Source organism: Macrotis lagotis, chromosome X (genome assembly GCF_037893015.1).
Source record: "Macrotis lagotis isolate mMagLag1 chromosome X, bilby.v1.9.chrom.fasta, whole genome shotgun sequence".
NCBI classification, from domain to species: domain Eukaryota; kingdom Metazoa; phylum Chordata; class Mammalia; order Peramelemorphia; family Peramelidae; genus Macrotis; species Macrotis lagotis.
The window spans coordinates 455295843-455302520 of NC_133666.1; positions in this window are offsets into that span (position 1 = coordinate 455295843).

The following is a 6678-nucleotide window of genomic DNA, read 5'->3' on the forward strand; positions in this document are numbered from 1 at the left end:
CCTGCCTATCTTTTGTCTTATTTTATTAATAATAAAAATAAAATAAATAAATAAAATAAAAATAAAATCCTTAATGGAAAGTCCTGAAACTTTTGGTGATGCATGGGGGGGGGGGGGGGCTTCTGTGTAATCTAGGTCATCGGGCTCACACCTCCATACCTGTGATTGTTTCATATACCTGGGTTCCGTTCTTCAATTCATTAGTTTTGTGGCTCAATTTCATTAAAAAACTGAAAATTTTTTTTTCAGGATATCTTGTTTATTTGAATGTAAACAATTCATTCTTGTTAAAGGAGTCAAAGCAATTTCTCCCAGGCTTAGTTTTTTTCCTCTGATCTTTTTTTTCATTAAAGATTTTGAGTTTTACAATTTTTCTCCAATCTTACTTCCCTCCCCCACAGAAGGCACTCTGTCGGTCTTTACTTTGTTTCCATGTTGTACATTGATCCAAACTGAGTGTGATGAGAGAGAAATCATATCCTTAAGGAAGAAACAAAGCAATTTTTTTTTCTAAATTAAAGGGAATGGTCCTTGGTCTTTGTTCAAACTCCCCAGTTCTTTCTCTGGATACAGATGGTATTCTCCATTGCAGACAGCCCCAATTGTCCCTGGTTGTGGCACTGATGGAATGAGCAAGTCCATCAAGGTTGATCATCACCCCCATGTTGCTGTTAGGGTATACAGTGTTTTTCTGGTTCTGCTCATCTCACTCAGCATCAGTTCATGCAGATCCCCACCCAGACTTCCCTGAATTCCCATCCCTCCTGAAAACCCGACAATCCAAAGATGTGGAATGTGACAGTGCCGGCTCCCCCACTGCAGCCACCAGCATGCCCTACTCTTTATGTCTAGTGGAAAGTACTTGGTGGTGGGGGCAGTCCAGGGAACGGCAGCAGCCACTTTCTAGGGAGAGCCCAAGGGGCATCCCGGGCAGGGGTCTGGGGCGGCCCGGCCTGCCGGCAGGGTTCAGGCCTGAAAGCCGAGCCTGCTCCGGCTTTGCACAGCTCTGCCCTGCATGGGATGGGGGCAGCATAGAGCTGCCAGATGCCCTCCGTGGGGGTGGGAGCAGGGAGCAGCAGAGTAATTAACAAAGCAGAGTAATTAACAAACTACCCGTGAGGTTATAACTCGACTAGAATACTTTAGAGACATTACAAAAAATCTACATCAATGATTTTACCTCCTAATGGGAGAGAGAACATCTCCAGTTGTGGTCAAAATGACCTCTTGACAGATCATGACAGCCGATCGTGACTGAGCAGACCAATTGGAGCTGGGATGCTGCCACCAGAGTGGGCACAGTCCACATGAACACCTGGGGCCTTCTTTAGAGAATACGCACCCTCTCTGAAGAGGGCACGACGTGCCGGGAGGTCCTGTGCCAGGGTCTCCCATGCTGTACGTCACTTCCAATGTTAAGCAGAGCCCTTCAGTTTCCCAGGATTGTTTCTTCTAACCCACCATGAACACCTTCCTCGTGTGGTTTATCCATAAGTCTTTTTGCCAAGCATATGCCTGGCATCCTAACGTGGCCGGCCGTAGTAGTTGTGCTGTCTCTGTAGCAATGCTACAGAACTGAGACAACACTGTACACATTAACAACTTTGTGAGTTGATCAATCCACTGGATTAATGGATGCAGCTCCTCTCAACAATGCAGAGATCAAGGACAACACTGGAAGCCCTGTTGTGGACAATGCCATCTTATCCAGCGGGGGGGGGGAGGGGAAGAACACACCACAGAATCTGAATGTATACTATGCTTTTTTTAAAGCTCTTATGTGTTAAACACAAATGTACATATATATACAACTTTGACCTGACTGCTGCCAAGGGGAAGAGGGAGGAAAGGGAAAGTGGTAGAAAGATGTGTAAGGTATGATGTTACAAATGGATGAATATTGAAAAACCAACATAGTGTGTAATTAGAAAACTAAAATATAATTTTTTTTTTTAAAAAAAAGACTAGATTGAGAGATGGAACTTCAGAATAGCCTGGAAAGTCTTAAATGAACTGATGATGAGTGAAGGGAGCAGAACCAGAACAGCATTATACACACTAACAGCACCACTGGGTTATGATCAGCTATGATAGACTTGTTCATTTTAGTAGTACAATGATCAAAGACAATGCTAAAAAACTTGTGATAGAAAATACCATCCATATCCAGAGAAAGAACTGTGGAGTTTAAATGCAGACTTAAAAAAAAAGTTGTCTTATGTATTACAGTTTTTTCTCTCTAATGTTCTTTTTCTTCCATTTGGATTTGATTCTTCTTTCACATGATTAATAGGGCTCTAAGTTTAGCAAAGTTATACATGTAGAGTCTGTATTAGATTGCTTTCTGTGGGGGGTGGGGGGAGAGAAAGGAGGGAGAAAAATGTAAAACTCAAAACCTTGTCAAAAAAACTGTTGAAAAATATCATTGCATATAGTTGGGAAAATAAATTTCCTTAAATATTTAAATTAAAAAATTAATTTAAGTTAAAAAAAACCCCAACAGGGGCAGCTAGGTGGCGAAGTGAATAAAGCACCAGCCCTGGAGTCAGGAGAACCTGGGTTCAAATCCAGCCTTAGACACTTAATAATGACCTAGCTGTGTGGCCTTGGGGCAAGCCACTTAACCCAGTTTGCCTTGCAAAAAAACTTTAAAAAAACAACAACAAAACAACAGGCCTAGGGGACCAAGATTTAAATGCCAAGGCAGGAAAGTTATGTTCAACTAAATAAATGTTGCATCTTTCCTGAAAGTCAAATGACAAAATCCTCCTTTTATTAACTATTAGATGGTCTGAGTATATCATTTCATTCAAATTCCTTACCTGAAATAACGCCAGACTAGAATTAGACCTGTTCTAAGGGGACCAACAGAAGTCTCCTGCAGAAAATGGTGGCCTATAAGCTAAATCTTTTTTTTTGCAAGGCAATGGGGTTAAGTGACTTGCCCAAGGCCACACAGCTAGGTCATTATTAAGTGTCTAAGGCTGGATTTGAACTCAGGGACTCCTGAAACCAGGGCCAGCACTCTATCCACTGCACCACCTAGCCACCCCCCTATAAGCTGAATCTTAAAAAAAAGGAAAAGAGGCACAGATGAGGAAGGAGAACATTTCAGGCCATGGGAGACAGTACAAAGACACGAGATAAATCAAGTAGGTCAGAACAGTTGGAGAGTAGTAGACTATGTGAAGCAGTGTATTCTGAAAGAAGCCTGGAATGAAAGAATTTGGTTGTGAAGTTCAGAATAGCAGAGAAATTTATTTATCATGTAGTTGACTAGAGCCACTAGAATTTATTGAATAGGGGAGAGTGGGGTGATAACCTAAACTTTAAGAAAATCATTTTGTAGGGATGAAGAACTGGAGCAGGGGGAAATTTGAAGCAGGGAGACAAATCAGGATATTATTGCAATAGTCTAAATAAGAGATCAAAAGGATTCTTAACAAGAAAATAGCAAATGTGGCGATAAAAAAAATCTTAAGATTTGACAAAAGATTGGATTTGTAGGGTAAAAGTAGAGTTGAGGATGACATCCTGGGTGACTGGAATTCAGTGCCTTTGAAAGCAACAAATTATTCAAGAGGATAGGATTGGGGGAGGAGACAATGAATTCTATTTTAGATATTTTGAGTTTGATATGCCTATGGGATTATCCAGTGTGAAATATTCAGCAGGAAATTAGTGATTCAGGACTAGAGTATGAGAGAGATGAGAGCTGGATACATACATCTGGGAATCACCAGTGTAATGATGAAGTCAACCAAGGGACAAAATCTATCAATAGAAGTGGATTCAAGACGGACTCTTGGGAGACTCTCAGTGGGTATATGTGAAGATCTAATGGAGACCACAGAGCAGACAAGTAGGGAAGAACCAAGAGAGAACAAGAACAGTTTCATAAAAAAACTCAAGAGTATCCAGGAGGTAAAGTATCTAAAGTCTTAAATACTATAGAAAGGTCAACAATAGGTTTGGGAAAAGGCCAACAGATTTCCCATTTATGAGTTCACTGGTAACTTTGGAGAGAATAGTTTCGGTTGAATGATATTAGAAGCCAGATTGCAAGGTGATTAGAAGAGTTGAGAGGGAGTAGGGATAGTAAGTATAGATGGCTTTTTTTTTAGCTAAGGAGACACACAAAATGTTAATTTGTAGAGATGGTAAGATCTATTTGGTAGGATTTAAAGATAGGTGAGACTTAGGTATGTTTATAGGTAACAAGGAAAAATAGATATAAAGTAAATAACTGAAAGAGAGGGTCACAGTGGGGGGAAATCTGTTGGGGAAGAAGATAAAATCAAGGGTACATGTTGAGACTGTGGGAGGGAGGGTCACCTCTATCAGACTGGAATGAGATAGGATAAAGAGATTGAGATGCGAAAAGATGGAAGCAGAAGCTCTAGGAGACAGTCCTTAGTAAAAATGAAACTCTTTAGTTGTGAAGCTGGGGGAGCAAAAATGTGGGCAACTTGAGAAGAGATTTGGAAGTCCTTGAAAATGGAATATAGATAATAAATCTGTAGTAAACCCATTTAGCAGTCTCTTGACTTCCTTCAACACCAAATTAGCTGCATATGAATAAGAATGGAGATAAATGGTGGGAATAATTTAAGGGTAGAGTTTAGCAATTTGCTTGGCAAGAAGATAAAGGAATAAGGGTTAACAGAATCACTTAGAATTTAACTAGCTCACCAAGGAATTGGAATGAAGGAATTAAGTTCAGCCAAGGGTAAAAGTAGGAATGGAGGGATTGGAGTTAATGATGAAAATAAATAACTAAAGTTAATGGTAGATATGAATAGGGAGAGATGAAATGATAAAAGATGTTTGAATAAAGGAGTTTCAAGGTTTTGAACATGGAAGTTTAACACTTATGGAAGATAAAAGATTTATGACCATCACTCTTATGTAGCTGGGAGTGCAAAGTAATAGTATTCAAGAGCACATTAATGAAAATGTGTCAGGATCTCCATGCCAAGACCACCCTTCTCTATTTCATTGGTTTTTTTTTTTAGGTTTTTGCAAGGCAAAGGGGGTTAAGTGGCTTGCCCAAGGCCACGCAGCTAGGTAATTATTAAGTGTCTGAGACTGGATTTGAACCCGGGTACTCCTGACTCCAGGGCTGGTGCTTTATCTACTACAGCCACCTAGCCGCCCTTATTTTTTTTTTTTTAAGGTTTTTGCAAGGCAAACGGGGTTAAGTGGCTTGCCCAAGGCCATGCAGCTAGGTAATTATTAAGTGTCACCCTTCTCTATTTGAACACATCCCGTTTTCCAGAACTAAGGCCCAATAAGAAAGTTGTGCCCTCTTTGGGTTCACCTTTTAGATGACCTAAGCTGCAATAAAATTCTAGAACTGTTTCACATCAGCAGTAGGTGGTCCCTGAACTTGGAAAAGCACCTGCAGGACTCACATTTCAGTGATGAAGTCCTGCTATGGATCAAATTTGTCTCATTGTTGTTACCTTTAATTTTCAGGGTTACAGTTCACTGCCTTCTAGGAGGCCCTGGCATGTATCTAGTTCTTCCAAAAGAATAAAGAAAGCTTTTTAAGACCATCATTGGTCAAATTTTTAAATTGTTTTTATTTTATTTCTTACTAGTTAACAACTGTATGAGCTCTGATTTTTGAGTATTTTGAGTTGGCAGCAGTTGCATTATCTCTGTGACTCTTTGATCATTTATTTTCAGAACTGTCACCTATTAAAATCCTCTAATATAAGGGCAGGAATTGGAACAAAAAAGAAGTTTGAGCTGAGCATTGAATTCATCGTGAAAAGAGGGAAAATGTTCTGGGTGGGGGAGGGGGGCCAGTAGATAAAGGTTTCCAGATTTCTCTCATACCCAATTCTGAGTATGAGAGAAAGTTCAACTAGTACTAGAAAGAAATTCCAGGGGCAGCTAGGTGGCATAAAAGATACAGTGTTAGAGTCAGGAGGACCTGAGTTCAAACGTGACCTCAGATGTGACTTAATAAATACTAAACTTTTGCCTTGCAAAAAACAAAAAAGAAAAAAAGAAAAGAAAGAAAAAAAAAGCCAATGATTCAATGATGTTACCCCAAGGTAACCAGGTCCCAGTATCAGAAGATGGAAGGCACAAAAATTGAAGAAAGTTTGTTAATTATGAAGTGGGAGTTCCAGAAAGTACATTGGCAGGAATTAATCAGATTTGGTGTGGATTCTGGGGGTGAATGAAGTATAGTGGAATACAGGAGCAGACATCAAGGTTGGCGGGGAAGAAGAGAGGAGAAAAAATCCAAGGTACATGTTGAGACTGTGGCAAGAAGGGTCACCTCTTCATTACACCGGAATGAGAAAGGGAAGAAGACTGTGAGATGTGAAAAGATCTAAGTTAACCACTGGATACTGAATCTAGGAAAAAAGACAGTGGATAGGAAGGTATCCTCAGATAAAGGCATGTGATTTGCAAATTCTGCTGAGTCTTCTGGTGATATATACTTGGGGAGGCTCCAGAAGCCCATCCAGGAGCAAGGAACCACTAGAATTTTGTGTAAGAGAAATGACAAGGTCAGACCTGGGTTTTAGAAGTCATTTTGGTAGTAGCTATGGATTTGGTAATAGATGAATTAGAATGGCTAGGACTAAATGTTAAAAGTCCAAAAAAATAATTCACAATAAATGAATTACAGTAAACTTTTTAACCATCAGGTTCTAG